Source organism: Schistocerca serialis, chromosome 2 (assembly GCF_023864345.2).
Source record: "Schistocerca serialis cubense isolate TAMUIC-IGC-003099 chromosome 2, iqSchSeri2.2, whole genome shotgun sequence".
NCBI lineage: Eukaryota > Metazoa > Arthropoda > Insecta > Orthoptera > Acrididae > Schistocerca > Schistocerca serialis.
In genome coordinates, this window is record NC_064639.1 from 875,152,845 (window position 1) to 875,173,383 (window position 20,539).

Below are 20,539 nucleotides of genomic sequence, written 5' to 3' on the forward strand. Positions count from 1 at the left end.
AAAAAAACAAAAAAAAAAGAGTGATACACTGCACGCGGTTGGTGGGACAACGCAACGCTCTCCATCCAGAAATCTGATACTACTTCTACTGGACACAACATATCCGTAATCTAAAAACATAGTTCTTACTTCACTTAGATCATGAACCTAACAGTTATTCGCTTACTGGTTGCAAGCATATATCAAATAACGACCAACTTCAGACAACGAAAGCTGCTGATGTCAAGGAACCGGTACGCCATTCGCGAATATACTCATTTCTACACGCCGCTGATTATCTGTTAGGCATAGCACGAATACAGCCATTTAAAAACCAAACCGTTCATTACATGTTGAGCAACACATCGATAGAACAGAAACGTCTTTTGGATGTTGCAGCCCTTTATTTCCTAATTTGCCAACAAAAATTAGTATCGCAGTTTGGACTGTTATTTCACCCATTCAGATTTCAGTACATGAAAAACCGTTTGTTGTTTCCATTCACTACCTAGTGAAAGTTTGTATCTTGTGACAATGTGACAAGGAAGTAGCTAGTTCCTTCCACCCTAACTTCGCATGTTTTTATCTTGTTATTTTCAGAAAGATTTTCTGAAGCTGATTTTTAGAATAAACTTTAGTAACATACATACAACATTGCATAGCTTAGCTTAGCTTCAAAACGCGTCCATGTTCCAACTCTGACTACAATTATTATGCGTATTTGCAGAAACGGATTTAATAGTCTTTTTCATGTGCACAAGGTGCTTGTCGATTTTAAATGTTTCACTTACACAAACCTTTATACTGTGTGCTACATTTTATTTACATGACAACTTGGCGTGATGTCCAACTCAAAATGAACCACGTTTTACAGTACAAATTTTTGAAGATCCGAAAATGGCTGCAAAGTCTGTTGAAACCGGCTGTTTGTAAATAAAGAAATATTGCGCAGTTGGCTTTAAAAAGTTTTTATTTTTATAACATTGGTGATTAGATAATTTCGTCTCCTTCAGTCGGTATTGTCATCCAACATCACACAGGAATACCGTTATATGGTTTCATTTTTTGCAAATAATACAGCCCAGTTGGCTTAATTTTTTTATTATTATTTACGCTAGTGACATGTTCCGACTAATAGCATGATGCAATCCACTATATAAAAAGCTAATAACGGAAGACCTCCCTTGGTTGTAAGACACATACTAAAACTGAAAAAGATACTCATTATTAAAGAACAACTACGAAAACAAAGGTACACATTATAATCAAATTAGGTGAGGACGCATCGGATTCGTTATATGAGATTCGAGCGCTAACCCTGAAACAGGACATGCAGAGAATGGGAGAGTTCGAGAAGCTTAACTGCAATTGACGTAGACGCTACAGGGAAATGTAGCAACTACCAAAAGAAGGATAAGCGACAGAAAATATCCTAGATTTCCTTCCCCGTACTGAGCTCGTGTTCTGACTATAATTTTATCACCGTCGACGACGTGTTAAACCCTAATTTTTCTCCCTTCCTTTTACGAAATCAGTTACTTATGTAACAACATGCAGAGGGTCACACTAAGTGCAGCACCCAAGTTCAGAATGAAGGAACATGACATTTCCAGTACTACAACGTTCGATACCGGGTCTTCTCTTGATCTTTCAATACGTTAATAACCTTACAGTCAGTTTTAATAATTGCACGAAAACTGCCTGGATTGCTGATAAGCTAACAATGGACCCAAACTGGACCAAAGCAAACAAAGCGCAGGCGATATGCGAACAGGCCTACAACTGGTTCACAGCGAATAGCACAAGATTAAATCGCAGAAAAATTAATACTATTCAACTCCAAACTAATAAAAAAAATCTGACAGTATCTGAAATAAACGTTAAGATGAGGCACTAAATGAAACTACATGTCTGAAATTCCTTGGGGTCCAGGGTGGAGTTCTGTATTCTGGTGTGGTGGTGACAGGAAAGGATCCGGCCACCCACTATGATAAATGCAGGTTGTAAAACACGCCAACCCCATGAAGAAACCGGATAAGGCCAGGAGAAGAAGAAGAAGAAGAAGAAGAAGAAGAAGAAGAAGAAGGCGGCGAAAGATGAGCAGCATTATGACTGCTCGCTGATGGTTCTGTTGGCTACGAGAAACTATAGTAAAGAAATGCATGAAGACCGTGAAGGACAGTTCTCTTTAAACGTGGAGGCAATGTGAAACGGGACCAACACGCAGAAGGCGAATTGAAGTCTTAGATTTTTTGGAAGGATTGTGTGAAAGTGTAGTGCAGTGCTATCAATTGCAAATACTAATCCAATTACATATACTGCTCCAGTTCTACGTATTAGTTGGTTGGTTGTTTGGGGAAGGAGACCAGACAGCGTGGTCATCGGCCTCAGTTCTACGTATTGCTGTTGCTTCTGAGTCCGTATCAAGTAGGCATGACAGCACATACGGAGCAAATTCGGAGACGCGTCACAGGTTTAGCTCACATGAAAGTGTAACAGAAATGTTTGAGCAACTTAAATGTAGTGATAAATAAAATATAATGATTAAATCAAATATAATCATAAATTAAATGTAATCGTTAAAGTAATTGTAGTCACAGAAAGAAAAGCGACGCATCTTTCCCGCGAAATGATGTTGCATATAGTATGGCGCTCGCTCAACGTTCAGTATACGTATGGATGGGTCAGAATTTCGATTGTATTGGCAGGAAGTTCCCACGGTCACGCACTGTACACTGGCGTATACATGTAGGCCTAGATATATGTTACGCTTAACCCATTTCTGCCTAGCGCGGAATATATGTGACGTAATATTCTACCATTGTTTTCTATTATTGGCAACAATGCATGCATTTGAAATGCATATTGTTGTATGTCTGTCAGTTAAGGAAGCTCTATCATTGATACTTAAGTGGGATTCTGTCAGTAAAAATCAGGAAGAGAACAGTGTCTGGTTGTTCATTTAGTCAAGACATTTTATGAATAAGATTATGTCTTGAAATAAGAAGTAAATACTATTTTCTGAAGCAATGTACCACACAATTTTTTAAAACTTTTGCATAATTACAATGTTAAAGGTACTGAAATTTATATTATAGGTTAGCCACCAAATGAAATTCATTATTATAACCCCAAATCCAGTTTTTAATTGTGTGTTTCAAACGCGCTCCGCTAGGCAGAGCAGTCTATATAATATTTCCTTCTTTCTCAGAGGTCTGTCTTTGCATGTATTCCTGGATATTCTTGAGGACAAGGAAGAAGATGCAATGGATCTATTTATTGAGCCCCCTGAAGCTAATGTGGAGTCGGACGAAGATTTTGATAAGGAAGATGCGGATGTAAAGATAGATAGTCTTGACCAAGACAATTTTATGCTGGTGCAGAAGCAGTATTGACCAACAATAATAGGTTAGGTGGTAAACCTGAGACTGACTACTTTCATGATGATAAACCAGGAAATGTCATTTCAGATGAAACACAAAAGCTACAGATATCAAAAACTGCAATAAAAGATTGAAGAAGGGAGGATCTGCAAAGTGATAAGGCTTTATTTCCTGTGAGTGAACCGAAGTAAATACAGAAGGTTGTTTTCAGTTCAGTGCTTTGAACTGTTTTGGGATGATGAAATAATTAAATTTCTAATTAAAATGGTTCAAATGGCTCTGAGCACTATGAGACTTGACATCTGTCATCAGTCCCCTAGAACTTAGAACTACTTAAACCTAACTAACCTAAGAACATCACACACACCCATGCCCGAGGCAGGATTCGAACCTGCGACCGTAGCGGTCGCGCGGTTCCAGACTATAGCGCCTTTAACCGCTTGGCCACCTCGGCCGGTAAATTTCTAATTAGTGAGTCTACAAAATACGCTTTGTTCCAAGAACTTCCAAGATCCTAAAATAACACATGAAGAGATAACAGGTTTTCTAGAAATTTTAATTGTTTCGGGCTATAATCCTCCGCCTAGCAGAAGCCGTTATGGAGATTCAGGATTAGACATGAGAAATGAAATGGTGCACAGCATGATAAGAGACAGATTTGAAACAATTACGAGATTCATTCACTCATCTGATCTATGTAAACGATAAAATGTAGAAACTTAGTCTATTAACAGATATGTTAAGAAAAGTTCTTTCTCTCGACTTTCAGCCTGAGAAAGATGTGGATAGCGATGAAAGCAGCATAAAGTATTTCGGCAGGTGTGGACGCAAACAATTTCTGAAAGGTAAACCCATTAGATCTGGGTACAAAGTGCCTAAACACAAACATGGGTTATCTAGTGAATTTTCAATTATACCAAGGAATTGATCAAAAATGGTTCAAATGGCTCTGAGCACTATGGGACTCAACTGCTGTGGTCATCAGTCCCCTAGAACTTACAACTACTTAAACGTAACTAACCTAAGGACATCACATACACCCATGCCCGAGGCAGGATTCGAACCTGCGACCGTAGCAACAGCGCGGCTCCGGACTGGAGCGTCGAGAACCGCACGGCCAAGGAATTGATCCACAAAGGAACGAAGTGTACCAGAAAGCATTTGGAAAAAGTGCTGCACCTATGGTTCAAAAGATTGATTCACTTCCCGATACAAGTAAAAATCTGCCCTACAGGATTTCTTTTGACAATCTGTGTACATTGTCTACGTTGTTGGTCTGCTTAAAGGAAAGAGGTTACGGTGCAACTGGCACGATTCATGGGAATTGTCTGCCAAGAGAATGTCAACTTACACCCTGTAAGGCAGTGTCCAAAAGCAAGAAGAGGGGAGATTTTGATTCCAAGAGCAGCAATGGAAGTGGAATGATTATTGCCAGACGGCTGGATAGTTCTGCAGTGTAACAACTGCTTCAACCAGCCATGGGATCAATCCAGTGAGCGCTGTGAGCAGATACTCAAGACAAATGAAGAAAAGAATAGTTTTGCTGCGACCACATGATATTGGAGAATACAACAAAAATTGGGGGGGGGGGGGGAGAGGGGGGGACTGACCGAATGTATGAAAATATAGCGTTGTGTAGAGTGAGCAGCCGAGGAAAGAAATAGTGGTGGCCAATTTTTACGTGGCTGCTCGATGTGTGTGTACCTAATGCGTGGCTTCTCTACAGAAAGACAGGTATGAATATGCCACAACTGCAAATTTGGAGCTACATTGTGGAATGTTACCTGACTTCCAATGCCACAATCCCTAGAGGTCCTGGTCGCCCTGCAGGTAATCTATATCAAGTTAGAGTGCTGCATGACATCAGATATGATTAAGAAAATAATCTGGTAGCTATGGTGCCACAGAAAAAACGACGACTCTGCGCTGCAGAAATCTGCAAAGGGACTCAGAACAACGTGCCTGAAATGTGATGTTGGTCTGTGCATACCGCGTCCGCAGCTCGTGGTCGTGCGGTAGCGTTCTCGCTTCCCACGCCCGGGTTGCCGGGTTCGATTCCCGGCGGGGTCAGGGATTTTCTCTGCCTCGTGATGACTGGGTGTAGTGTAGTTAGTTAGGTTTAAGTAGTTCTAAGTTCTAAGGACTGATGACCATAGATGTTAAGTCCCATAGTGCTCAGAGCCATTTGAACCATTTGAATCTTTTACCGTATTACAGAAAGTGAAGTGCTGTTGCCTAAGCGTAATTTAAATAACATACGCTGCTTTATTTTATTTACTGTCATGTATTTCACTTAAAATGTACCCGCCAAGGTAAGCGAGAGCGCTAATGCGCTGCTTCCTGGACTCTGGTAGTCGCACCGGCCCCGGCGGATTAACGACGAGGACCGGTATGGCGGCCAGCCTGGATGTGGTTTTCCACATCCCGCTAGGTGAATACCGGGCTCGTGTCCACGTTCCGCCTCAGTTACACGACTCACAGACATCCGAAAACGTTCGCACTACTTCATGGCTTACACTCTAAGCAGACAGCTGGGGTACACTACTTACATTCCGGGAGGGGGGGGGGGGGTGGTTCGAGGTGGCGGCAGGAAGGGCATCCGGCCACCCTCTGCAACTAACACTGCCAAATCCGTAATAACACGGCCGTCCCGCGTTGGAGCGGGACAAAGGCCCAAATAAAATGTATTATCCGCCTAACGTGACATATACGTTACACTATCTATTGCTTAAATTATTAATTACTTTCTGTTTAGCTTGTTGTAGTACATTTCATTAATGACAATGAACAAATAAATATCTGAATTGTGAAGTTCAGAAGTGAAAATTAACTCGAGCAGAAACTGGGTTAATACACTACTGGCCATTAAAATTGCTACACCAAGAAGAAATTCAGATGATAAACGGGTATTCATTGGACAAATATATTATACTAGAACTGACATGTGCTTACATTTTCACCCAATTTGGGTGCGTAGATCCAGAGAAATCAGTACCCAGAACCACCACCTCTGGCCGTAATAACGGCCTTGATACGCCTGGGCATTGACTCAAACTGTGCTTTGATGGCATGTACAGGTACAGCTGCCCATGCAGCTTGAACACGATAACACAGTTCATCAAGAGTAGTGACTGGCGTATTGCGACGAGACAGTTGCTCGGCCGCCATTGACCAGACGTTTTCAGTTGATGAGAGATCTGGAGAATGGGCTGGCCAGGGCAGCAGTTGAACATTTTCTGTATCCAGAAAGGCCCGTACAGGACCTGCAACATGCGGCCGTGCATTATCCTGCTGACATGTAGGGTTTCGCAGGGATGGAATGCAGGGTAGAGCCACGGGTCGTAACACAGCCAAAATGTAACGTCCACTGTTCGAAGTGCCGTCAATGCGAACAAGAGGTGACCGAGACGGGTAACCAATGGCACCCCATACCATCACGCCGGGTGATACGCCAGTATGGCGAGGACGAATACACGCTTCCAACGTGCGTTCACCGCGATGACGCCAAACACGGATGCGACCATCATGATGCTGTAAACAGAACCTGGAATCGTCCGAAAAAATGACGTTTTGTCATTCGTGCACCCAGGTTCGTCGTTGAGTACACCATCGCAGGCGCTCCTGTCTGTGATTTAGCGTCAAGGGTAACCGCAGCCATGGTCTCCGAACTGATAGTGCATGCTGCTGCAAACGTCATCGAACTGTTCGTGCAGATGGTTATTGTCTTGCAAACGCCCCATTTGTTGACTCAGGGATCGAGGCGTGGCTGCACGATCCGTTACAGCTATGCGGATAAGATGCCTGTCTTCTCGACTGCTAGTGATTCGAGGCCGTTGGGATCCAGCACGGCGTTCTGTATTGTCCTACTGAACCCACCGATTCCATATTCTGCTAACAGTTATTGGATCTCGACCAACGCGGGCAGCAATGTCGCGATACGATAAACCGCAACTGTGACAGGCTACAATCCGACATTTTTCAAAGTCGGGAACGTGATGGTACGCATTTCTCCTCCTTACACGAGGCATCACAACAACGTTACACCAGGCAACGCCGGTCAACTGCTGTTTGTGTATGAGAAATCGGTTGGAAGCTTTCCTCACGTCAGCACGTTGTCGTAGGTGTCGCCGCCGGCGCCAACCTTTTGTGAATGCTCTGAAACGCCTATCATTTGCATATCACAGCATCTTCGCGTCTGTAGCACGTCATCTTCGTGGTATAGCAATTTTAGCGGCCAGTAGTGTATATGTGGTAGCCTCGGTCACAGCAGCTGCCGGTGATTTTTCGCAGCTGAGCGGCTGGCGTGTCCTACCTGTTGGAGCAGAAGCCGCGCCTGTGCAGGAAGGAATCGGCGCCCACTGCCTGACTGCGTGTTCCGCCGCCGAGGCCGCAGCCGCTACTGGCGAGCGACACACAGCACGCCGCCACCGCAGCCGCTGCCCGGCTTCCGCCATCGGCTCCCACCGACCATTATATTGTATAGCCTGCGTTCCCACCTGACGTTACGGCCGTCCTCTAAACGCCCTCCACACTAACCAGTCTCTCTTCCTACAACACGCACCCAAAGCTAGATACAGAGACCGACAGAAGTAATCGAATACTACGCTGAAGTGTCAAAGAAACTGGTATATGCATGCAAATTCAAATACACAGGTTGTTACAAAAGGTACGGCCAAACTTTCAGGAAACATTCCTCACACACAAATAAAGAAAAGATGTTATGTGGACATGTGTCCGGAAACGCTTAATTTCCATGTTAGAGTTCATTTTAGTTTCGTCAGTATGTACTGTACTTCCTCGATTCACCGCTAGTTGGTCCAATTGAAGAAAGGTAAGTTGACTTCGGTGCTTGTGTTGACATGCGACTCATTGCTCTACAGTACTAGCTAGCATCAAGCACATCAGTACGTAGCATCAACAGGTTAGTGTTCATCAAGAACGTGGTTTTGCAGTCAGTGCAATGTTTACAAATGCGGAGTTGGCAGATGCCCATTTGATGTATGGATTAGCACGGGGCAATAGCCGTGGCGCGGTACGTTTGTATCGAGACAGATTTCCAGAACGAAGGTGTCCCGACAGGAAGACGTTCGAAGCAATTGATCGGCGTCTTAGGGAGCACGGAACATTCCAGCCTATGACTCGCGACTGGGGAAGACCTAGAACGACGAGGACACCTGCAATGGACGAGGCAATTTTTCGTGCAGTTGACGATAACCCTAATGTCAGCGTCAGAGAAGTTGCTGCTGTACAAGGTAAGGTTGACCACGTCACTGTATGGAGAGTGCTATGGGAGAACCAGTTGTTGCCGTACCATGTACAGCGTGTTCAGGCACTATCAGCAGCTGATTGGCCTCCACGGGTACACTTTTGCGAATGGTTCATCCAATAATGTGTCAATCCTCATTTCAGTGCAAATGTTCTCTTTACGGGTGAGGCTTCATTCCAACATGATCAAATTGTAAATTTTCACAATCAACATGTGTGGGCTGACGAGAATCCGCACGCAATTGTGCAATCGGGTCATCAACACAGATTTTCTGTGAACGTTTGGGCAGGCATTGTTGGTGATGTCTTGATTGGGCCCCATGTTCTTCCACCTACGCTCAATGGAGCACGTTATCATGATTTCATATGGGGTACTCTACCTGTGCTGCTAGAACATGTGCCTTTACAAGTAAGAAACAACATGTGGTTCATGCACGATGGAGCTCCTGCACATTTCAGTCGAAGTGTTCGTACGCTTCTCAACAACAGATTCGGTGACCGATGGATTGGTAGAGGCGGACCAATTCCGTGGCCTCCACGCTCTCCTGACCTCAACCCTCATTTATGGGGGCATTTGAACGCTTTTGTCTACGCAACCCCGGTACCAAATGCAGAGACTCTTCGTGCTCGTATTGTGGACGGCTGTGATACAATACACCATTCTCCAGGGCTATATCAGCGCATCAGGGATTCCATGCTACGGAGGGTGGATGCATGTATCCTCGCTAACGGAGGACATTTTGATCATTTCCTGTAACAAAGTGTTTGAAGTCACGCTGGTACGTTCTGTTGCTGTGTGTTTCCATTCCATGATTAACGTGATTTGAAGAGAAGTAATAAAATGAGCTCTAACATGGAAAGTAAGCGTTTCCAGACACAGGTCCACATAACATCTTTTCTTTATTTGTGTGTGAGGAATGTCTGCTGAAAGTTTGGCCGTACTTTCTGTAACACCCTGTATATGTATGTAGAGGGGCGGTCTCCTTAGTGTAGCGTGTTAACGCTAGACTGACCGGAGCTGTAGCTGGTTCGAATCGCGGTGATGGAAGAAATTTCATAGCCAGTATTTGGCTGTCAAACGGAAGAGAGGTGGTGCTGTAAAATGGTCAGCAGGCCAATCTCCTACGGTACATCTAATTTTGAAACCTCTTTAGGTAGGGTGACCTCAAAAGGAGGACAAACAGCTTTAAAAAGGACAAAGGTAGAAAAAGAGGACACATCAAACGAGTCAACTGCAGATGAGGATACCACCCGTCAGCTTCGGACAAGTCACGTGACTGCCGGGAATTACCGGTAAAACTAGTAGTTAATTGTTACTGGTGGTCAGGCGGTGATTCCCAGAGCAATATTTTTCTTTTATTTTACATTAAAAACATAGGTTGTAGTGACAGTGTGGCGTCAGTTGTTTTGTTATGTCAACAACACAGAATTGTTTACAAAGCGAAAAACGTAAGACCATTCACCTCCCTTCATTCGACGCACCGCTACCTACATCTACAACTCAAGCAGCAGCTGACGACATGTAAACTGCACTTTAACCTTCCGAATACAAATAAATTGAATGACTATGAAACGGTGAAATAAAACCATGACAGTTAATCTGACCAGTTATTTCTTACCTTTATTGGCCACTGCGATGTACGTTCCAGCTCCACATATCTTACATTCCGCTTCAAATTCATTTCTCCCTTTCTTGAAAGCCGGTGTTTGCAGGAAAGTGCATCAGAAAATTTACACTTTCGAGTAGGCATAGCCAAATATTTTACTTAACTCACTCGGTAAAAATTACACTCACGTATCACACGTGCACTATAGGAAGCCAAGCCAATACAAAGCGAAGATACGAAACTAAAATTTTAAATAATCGATATTTGCAATCGCTTATAGGTAGATCAACGATAACATCGACGATCCTGGTGCCACCTACTAACACTGCCTTTTTGCTTGTTTATCACGAAGGCTGTGCCAATAGTTAAAGCATTTAAGGAAAGAGCAATAGAACAGGAATAATTGTAAATTTAACTGTATTACATTCAACTTCGCGAAAAAGCCGGACACTGTAAAAATCCGCCCGGACTCCGGACAAGGAGCTAAAGAGGAGGACATGTACGGATTAATCCGGACGTCTGGTCACCCCATCTTTAGGCTAGGCGCAAATTGAGACGCGTATAGCACCCGACCTCGAGAAAATGGATCCCGTGTAGCGCGCTCACTTCCGATCTCACGCCCGCGAGAATGAAATTCTCGCAACATCTCTCGCATCTCCTAAACCGCTCGAGACATCGAAACGAAAGTTTGGCGAATGATAGCACACAAGGAGGAGGTGGGGAGTGTTTTGCCAATTCTTAAACACACGGAACCTTCTTATCTATGGCGATATATCAGTACTTATACTTCCCTTTTTATTTATTTCACTACAATGACTGTAATTTTTAAGAGTTATCGACAGCTAGCGAAACAAGAGCTCGCTAGTATGAAAATAAAGATGAAATCTCTTTTTTTTTTGTTACTGCATACCGACACTATGAGGTTTTTCGTAAGCTACTGAGCTCTGTGACTGCCAATCACTTGTTTACTGAGGTACTCCGTTTCGGAATTCTGTCGCGATAGCTGCTGTGAGATGTGTTTGGCAAATTACACTGTGACAAAGGAAGTACAATTAAACCAGTCACAAAGAGAAATGTGGCCGTTACAAACGGTGATGCTTCTTCGAACGAGAAAAGGTTAACTACTTACACAAAAATACACTCCTGGAAATTGAAATAAGAACACCGTGAATTCATTGTCCCAGGAAGGGGAAACTTTATTGACACATTCCTGGGGTCAGATACATCACATGATCACACTGACAGAACCACAGGCACATAGACACAGACAACAGAGCATGCACAATGTCGGCACTAGTACAGTGTATATCCACCTTTCGCAGCAATGCAGGCTGCTATTCTCCCATGGAGACGATCGTAGAGATGCTGGATGTAGTCCTGTGGAACGGCTTGCCATGCCATTTCCACCTGGCGCCTCAGTTGGACCAGCGTTCGTGCTGGACGTGCAGACCGCGTGACACGACGCTTCATCCAGTCCCAAACATGCTCAATGGGGGACAGATCCGGAGATCTTGCTGGCCAGGGTAGTTGACTTACACCTTCTAGAGCACGTTGGGTGGCACGGGATACATGCGGACGTGCATTGTCCTGTTGGAACAGCAAGTTCCCTTGCCGGTCTAGGAATGGTAGAACGATGGGTTCGATGACGGTTTGGATGTACCGTGCACTATTCAGTGTCCCCTCGACGATCACCAGTGGTGTACGGCCAGTGTAGGAGATCGCTCCCCACACCATGATGCCGGGTGTTGGCCCTGTGTGCCTCGGTCGTATGTAGTCCTGACTGTGGCGCTCACCTGCACGGCGCCAAACACTCATACGACCATCATTGGCACCAAGGCAGAAGCGACTCTCATCGCTGAAGACGACACGTCTCCATTCGTCCCTCCATTCACGCCTGTCGCGACACCACTGGAGGCGGGCTGCACGATGTTGGGGCGTGAGCGGAAGACGGCCTAACGGTGTGCGGGACCGTAGCCCAGCTTCATGGAGACGGTTGCGAATGGTCCTCGCCGATACCCCAGGAGCAACAGTGTCCCTAATTTGCTGGGAAGTGGCGGTGCGGTCCCCTACGGCACTGCGTAGGATCCTACGGTCTTGGCGTGCATCCGTGCGTCGCTGCGGTCCGGTCCCAGGTCGACGGGCACGTGCACCTTCCGCCGACCACTGGCGACAACATCGATGTACTGTGGAGACCTCACGCCCCACGTGTTGAGCAATTCGGCGGTACGTCCACCCGGCCTCCCGCATGCCCACTATACGCCCTCGCGCAAAGTCCGTCAACTGCACATACGGTTCACGTCCACGCTGTCGCGGCATGCTACCAGTGTTAAAGACTGCGATGGAGCTCCGTATGCCACGGCAAACTGGCTGACACTGACGGCGGCTGTGCACAAATGCTGCGCAGCTAGCGCCATTCGACGGCCAACACCGCCGTTCCTAGTGTGTCCGCTGTGCCGTGCGTGTGATCATTGCTTGTACAGCCCTCTCGCAGTGTCCGGAGCAAGTATGGTGGGTCTGACACACCGGTGTCAATGTGTTCTTTTTTCCACTTCCAGGAGTGTAGATTGCCAATTCTGTTGGAATTTTTGTAGAACCCCCGTAACCCATCGTATTTTTAACACTGAGCGACTGGAATGGAAACTTACCAAAGGATTTTATTCGTTCTCTTGATCTGAGCAGTGTTAAAATAATAACGAGCGTTCCTTCAGGCGGAATGATAGGCACATGCCAGATACCGGTTACTCATCTACGGCTTGCCAAACTGACAATGTGTGATCGTGAATAAAATAGTTGTTATTGAGAAAAATAAACAATTGATCTGTCTCACAACACAATGGTCAGTGTATTGTCAGCAGCGGAGGATATTGCGCGACAGGAATGCACAAGTTAGCCATGTGTGCTTTGTGAGTTGGAGTTCGAGAAACATTGTCATGAAAGTAGATCTGCCTTTGTCAGCAGTACATTTCAACGAATTAATTATATCTAATCATAACACTCTTTTAGGATATTCCTACTGTTGTAATAATACCGATCATTTTCTTCATTTGGCCTGTTGTATAATTAGTTTATTAATGCTGATAATGTGCATGCAACAATTGAAATGATTTTTCTCATCACGGCGAACCAATTCAAACATTGTTATTTGTGACAGCTTTTCGACTGTTTCTAGCTTGAGAGTGGAAATGTGATGTTCACATGCAATTTTGCATGTAGTACAGTGTTTCGTATTACATTATTACATCCAAATCCAAGTAATCACAGTGAGACTTCTGTACTTCAGATCTTGGACGCTTTTTACCAGGAGCATAAAGGGATCACACCTGTGGAGATTATCGCTTTCTAAATTTTTGTAACAGATCGTACAGATACGCCAGCATAGTAGGCAGCGAGAAGATAACCTTGTTTTACTTTCCTGCCCTGCTTCTTAATCACATGATTTTATAATATTCCTTGCTTCCTTGTTCACTACCCTCTGTCCCTTCTTGCGATCTGAAAACATAGCAGAGGCATATGATACAATTCCAGCGGCCATACGCACACCCATCTCATAATGGTACAGTTACTTAAGTATGCATTTTTCTTGACAGAAGAAAAACAAAACAAAACTATACAGATATAAACAACCGAAACGTATAATGTACTGACGAAGAAAGCTGGAGCGTTTATATGGCGAAAAACAAAACACTAACCAAAGGCAATAAAATTTAGTACACAGTGAGGCAAAATTTATCGTATGGGTGGGCAATACTACCACTGCTCATATGCGCCGTTCCGATGTGAGCATATGGCCGGGCTACTTTTCCGCTCCCCGCCTCAAATTTCCCATGGTGCTTATAGCGAGGTACACGCGACGCGCGGCGCGAGGAACTGTGCCACAACAACGCCGTGCGATCTGGCGCAGGCGCGTGTCGCGTCCCAGTCGCGTCGCGTTGCGTCACAATTTGCGCGGTCCCATTTGAACCTGTGATGTTACAAAAATGCGCGCTGCGTCGCCCTATACGCGTCTCAAACAGTGCCTCACGGAGTGAAGGCACGTGGCACTCACTGCCCGTGGTGTTCCTTCCGTCGGACAGCGACGTCAAGGCCCCTTGCTGCTATTCCGGAGCAGTAGGCTGTATGTCGGCACCCTTCTTCGTCACCATACGACACACCATACGTACACCCATCTCATAATGGTACAGACTTTTGTGCTGTACCCATGAAAGATTTGCCGCCCACACGATATATGTTGTATGTTGAGGTTAATAATTTTTCACAGTAACAATTGTTAAATTAAAGCTACCTAGTTTTTATTTATTTATTTATTTATTTATTTTTTTTTTTGCACGAACGTCGCTGAGATTGGGCGAGCACTGACGGCTGTTCTTCGCGCGGCACGGCGACATCACGCCGCAGGGTTCGAATTTCACCTGCTGACGGCCGTCCACCGCAAGGAGAAACTCGAAGTTGCGGTCATTACGACTGTGCAATGAAACAAAGTGAGTGATCAAAAATGTACCGAATATTTCTAGCGCTGTAGTCATTTCTCATTCTGACCACGATCAAGTGATCACATATACTACTACTCAATCTTTAATACATGGTACCACTTTGTATTACTTAATGGTACATAAACCAACTTAAAGTGATCGTAAAAATTAAAAATAACAGTCGTATTAGTTACACATACATTCTGAAGTACATGCGAAGAAGCTTTTTTTTTCAATAATGTTTTCGAGAAAGTTTAAGCAATTTATTCTTACATTGAAAAAAGAATTCAAATGGTGAGCATTACGGAAGGTAATAAATGATATCTCGGTTTTCAAATAGTTCGCCGAGATATATTACCGTAACAGTACCTGACTAATTTTTGAAAACAGAGTGACAGCGCACACAGCATAGATTCAGTGACTTTATGGGAACACCCATGGAGGTGTAATAAGGGTAGTCGGCGCTACAGATTTTGGCAGCACGTTGCTTTGAAGCCGGAGCCGCCATGGTAGTGGCCCCAAGACATCGGCATGCTATTGTTTACGATAGCTGCTTCTTCTTGTTCTTAATTTCTGTCGTTTGAACGCTACAGTTGTTTTAAATGTAAATGCTACAGTGCTTTCGTCAGTGACGCAGTATCGGGAAAGCATATTAGTTTTTCTCGCCTTAAATACACATTTGATCCAGTAACACAGCGCGCTTAGCCGCGTTAACGTAACTTACTTTTTGCTGTGTTTCGAATACCCAAGACGAGAAATATGTGATGCCAAAAGGCAGCTTTCCCAATCTAGCGTTTTCGTTAATATCGAGTGACAAAAGTAATGTTCGTTCTAAGTCCTGTTGAGAAGATATTCTGCTACGTTTGATAAGTTTCCAATCTTTGCTTCTCACAGCGTTCACCCAGAGAGATTTTAGAGTGGGACTGATGTGAAATCTAAAGTCGAATCACAGAAATAAAACAATTACAGTGAAAGTAAACAGTGCAACCAAAATTCATCGGCATAAAGGAAAATATCTCTTCAACGAAACCATTATGAATGAAATGTGACTCCTTTACGCTTTAGATTGTGACCAGAACGATCAGTACACCTGTAAACGAAGCAAGTTGCCATTTCTCATCGAAACACTTCCACTAGTAACTAATGTTTGAGAGAATCTAATATGGCGGACGCTGGCTTCAAATATGTGACGTCATAACAGCTCCACTTATTATACCTCCATTGGAGCACCTTGTTAAGTATCACCGTTAGTTTTTACGCAAAGCATGCTGAACTAGCGGCAACACAAATGGAAAAAAAGTTCAGATGTGTGTGAAATCTTATGGGACTTAACTGCTAAGGTCATCAGTCCCTAAGCTTACACACTACTTAACCTAAAGCATCCTAAGGACGAACACACACACACCCATGCCCGAGGGAGGACTCGAACCTCCGCCGGGACCAGCCGCACAGTCCATGACTGCAGCGCGCTAGACCGCTCGGGTAATCACGCGCGGCCACAAGTGGGAAATTGGTCAGAAACCGCTCTGGTGAGTATTTCAGTCCTAGTAATTAATGAGTGTCTCGACGAAACTCTTGTACGCAGTAAACCTTAAATGGTTTTCCTAACCGGAATATGAAGAACTTGCTAGTAAATACGTATGAAGTAAAAACCTTTAAAAAAGTTTTCGTACCTATCAACTTAATTTCTTTCTACCATTTCCATTTTCTCTCACCCTCCCCCAATAGCGATCTATTGACACGACTCCGTCTTCAGACTCCTGTTTTTATTGCATGGGTACCTTACATCGTATATACACGTATATTTTTGTACCTCCAGAATGAACAGTTCATTATCGCCACGATCTATGTTACACATCGGCACTGAAACATACTTGTCGGGTTCGCGCGACGGACTGAACGCCTCGTGAAAAACTGCCCTTGTGCCCTGGCATCCTCAGGATGCTGGAATTCCAGCAGAGAGGATAGGAGTAATAGGCCGGGGTTGGTTACGCCCAATGCAACCTCGAAGACGCGTCCCGCCAGTGCAGCAGCCACGTGGATTCCAGCGGTGTCACCGCCCTCACTTAAGCTCCGTTTAGATGCTCCATATTTTACGGCAAAACTTGGCCACTACAGCGTTGCCTACAACATTTCTGCAATAGACCAATCTCTATCTCTGACCTTGTCTGTAAATGCTTCCATCTTCCTCTCACGGTATTTCCCACTTCCATCACCGAAAGCGCTGCAGTCGCGTATCTGACACGAGCGAAAACATAATCTTTTCACTTTTGTTCGAAAGTTTCTCTGCGCACATATAGCCAAATGTTTGTAGTTGTTTGTAGTGTACTGCAATGGACAAGTGGACAGTTGTGAATTTTATAGATGCGACTCATCCATGAGCAGAGCTATCGGACCTCGAAATTGGTGTATACAATGATCGGAATCAATAAAAATATTTTGCAATTTGTTGCCTATGAGCTGGGATTCACGCTTCATGAAGCAAGCATAATTCCTAAGTCTTCGAAACTATGCTACGCGAGGCAAAAACGTTGCATAGGAGAGTGGAAGTGTAGGTAGTTCTTCATCCACATGGTTTACATTTGATGCTATGAGTTTCATACTAGCTCCACATGTACCTGAAGCAGGCATTGATTTGGTAAACAGTGGCTTGTGCTGATAACGAAAATATAACACCAATAAAAATTGTATCCTTATTTCAAGACGCTCTTAATGGAATCTCATGTCCCTCTACTACTGCATACTTCCGGTACCAAATGGCTTATTGACAAATTGTGAACTTTACACAGGTACTTCTGTACGAATCATGAGTAGCTAAAAACGAAGGGTGATAGCCAATCGGATTGTATTTGGTATGCACTCACTTGTATTTGTAACGGATTTAGCAATTCATGGAAAAATTGCTTGTACTAAATATTCCATATCGTGCTTCGACATTGCGGTAAATTCTTGAACAGATATGTACCCAGCATCAGTCTGCTAGTTAAATTTTCAGAAGCATTCTGCTTGCTCAAAAGAGAATGCACCCACAAAATCCGATTTCTCTTGTTCTTTCTAACTCGATTCCCTGTGTGACGTAAAAGCAATGGAGTCGCATTGTCTTCCACTAGCTCGCATTCGACCATTTTGTGGCAGCAGTGTGCTCCCTTCCAAACAGTTCTGGCTCGACAATTTACTGCCGCAAACACTGCCGGGCAATAGTCGCCGGTAATGTTGGAGGTTATGTGGGTGCAATTTGTGTGGCCACAGTGTTGGCGGACAACACTGTCGGGGTATATCGTCGGCAACATGCAACGTCTGTGGTCCATGTGAACGTACCTTCAGACGCTTCAGCCCTATTTCTGCCGTGTTTTTTTTTTGGGTTCTTTTCACGCAAGAAAAACTGCTTATGTGGCCTTGGCCGCATTGGAATCATCCCTGTAGAGGTCAAACGATATTTTGTGGAATAGCACTGCAGTAGATATTACAGAATGAGGCAGCTTCAAGACAGGCAAGTGTGACTGAGCATAGTCACGTTCATTGGGCCTCATAATCACTCCACATAATCACTTTTCAAGGAAAAGCAATGGCAACAACTTTAGCTGGCTTTGCAATCAGGGGCCAACGAGTCAGAGGTAGCAAAGAGCTCTCCTGTCGGCACGGCGAGTGGAATAACCAGGCGTGTCATGTGACTGGGATGACGACACACCTTGTGTTGCACGTCGACCTTACAACCGAGAGGAGGATAGGGGAGCCCCCCCCCCCCATCCGCCCCCACCCCCAGTTCGGACCTCTGACGTGAGCAAGATCGTGGGTGCCCAACGCATGGGGAACTCCGTCTCCGAGGCTGTGCAGGAGTGGGATTTTCACCTACCACAGGGTCACGGACGTGCCGCGAGTACCTCGATTCGGGGAAAGAGACACCAACGTGCGCAATTCTTTGTTGACGGAGTTCGCCGTCGACTGTCTAGAATGGCCCACAGTGAAGCAAATTCAGTTCACTGCTGCACAGTAACATCCGGTTAACAGCCATACCCTCCAGAGCAACGTCCCAGCTATAGAACATAGACGTCCCAAGCTCATACACGTATCGTTGCTCACCACACCCCTGTAGAAAAGCTAGATTAGCAAAGACACAAGAAAACCGACATTCGATCCTCGAAGCGTGAAGGAAGAACACCTCGGCTACTGTGTTATGGTCTTCAGTCCAAAGACTGGTTTGATGCAGCTCTTCAGCTACTCTATCATGTGCATGTCTCTTCATCTCCGAATAACTACTGCACCCTATATTCTTCAGAACCTGCCTCTTGGCCTCCCTCTACGATTTTTACTCCCCACGCTACCCTCCAATAGTAAATAGGTGATCCCTTGATGCCTCCGAACGTGTCCCACCAACCGATCCCTCTTCTAGCCAAGTTGGGCCACAGATTTTCTTCTCCCCAGTTCTATTCAATACCTCCTCAGTATGTACGTGATTTACCCTTCTAATCTTCAGCAATTTTCTGTAGCACCACAATTCAGAAGTTTCTATTCTCTTCTTTTCTACTCTGTTTATCGTCCATGTTTCACTACCCTACGTGGTTACACTCCATACAAATACTTTCAGAAAAAAACTTCCTGACACTTAAATCTATACTCGATGTTAACTAATTTCTCTTCCTCAGAAACAGTTTCCTTGCCATCGCCAGTCTACATTTTATATCGTTCCTACTTCGACCATCTCAGTTATTTTGCTCCTCAAATAACAAAACACATCTACTACTTTAAATATCTCATTTCCTAATCTAATTGCCTCAGCATCACTTGATTTAATTCGACTACATTTTATTATCCTTGTTTTTTATGTGCATCTATATCGTCCTTTCAAGACACTGCCCACTCAGTTCAACTGTTCTTCCAAGTCCTTTGCTCTCTCTGACAGAATTTCAGCAAAGTTTTTATTCTTTTTCTTGTCCGTGGACTTAAATTCCGACTGCAAATTTTTCTTTTGTTTCCTTTACTGTTTGCTCAATATACAAAATGAATAATATCGGGGATAGGCTACAACCCTGTCTCCCCCTTCTCAACCACGACACCTTTAGAATTTGAAAGGGAGTATTCCGGTCAACGTTGTCAAAAGTCTATAAATGCTATAAACGTAGGTTTATCTTTCCCTGACCTATCCGCTATGAGAAGTAGGCTCAGTATTGCCTCGCGTGTTCCTACCTGTCTCCTGAATCCAAATCGATCTTGCCCAAGGTCGGCTTCTACCAGTTTTTCCATTCTTCTGTAAAGAATTCGTGTTAGTATTTTGCAACCGAGACTTATTAAATCGCTGGTTCGGTAATTTTCAAACCTCTTAGTACCTGCTTTCTTTGGGTTTGGAAGTATATTCTTCTCGAAGTCAGAGTATTTCGCCTGTATCATATATTTTGCCCACCAGGTGGAAGAGTTTTGTCATGGCTGGCTCCCCTAAGGCTATCAGTAGTTCAAACGGTGTGTTCTCTACTCCTGGGGTTTTGTTTCGACTTAGACTGATAGGACGCAATGCAAATTGGACAACGCGACGGCAAGACAATGCATTCCCCACCGCTTCCGAACTGAGGCAGAATTGTTTGAGGAACGTTGCAAGGGCACAACGGTTCTTGTGTGACTCCAGTGACCCCTTCCCTCTCCTAGAGAGCACATCTGATGTGCTGGGAAACCGAATGTAATGGGAAAGCGTTCGATGTGATTTTGGACCTCGGAAGCTGGAGCGCATATGGTGTAACTCGCGTGTCTCCGTACAGTGCTGGTGTAAATGTGTTCCTGACGCCGCGCACTCAAATCAGAGGTTATTTCACCCACAGAGGGTCTCCCCAATGGCTCTGCGGAAGTG

At 44.5% G+C, this 20,539-nt stretch overlaps 1 protein-coding gene across 4 annotated transcripts in view; it reads right to left on the bottom strand.

The window, feature by feature from the left end:
- Positions 1-20,539, bottom strand: part of LOC126458199 (NAD kinase-like) — a 517,930-nt gene that overhangs the window by 232,601 nt on the left and 264,790 nt on the right. Inside the window, exon 1 of one of the 4 annotated variants that reach the window (XM_050095093.1) lies at positions 7,675-7,780. The exons of the other annotated variants lie outside the window; for them this stretch is intronic. The gene's annotated coding sequence lies outside the window, so the exon portion shown is untranslated. Of the gene's footprint in view, positions 1-7,674; positions 7,781-20,539 lie in introns of those variants that run through there. 4 annotated transcript variants of the gene reach the window in all.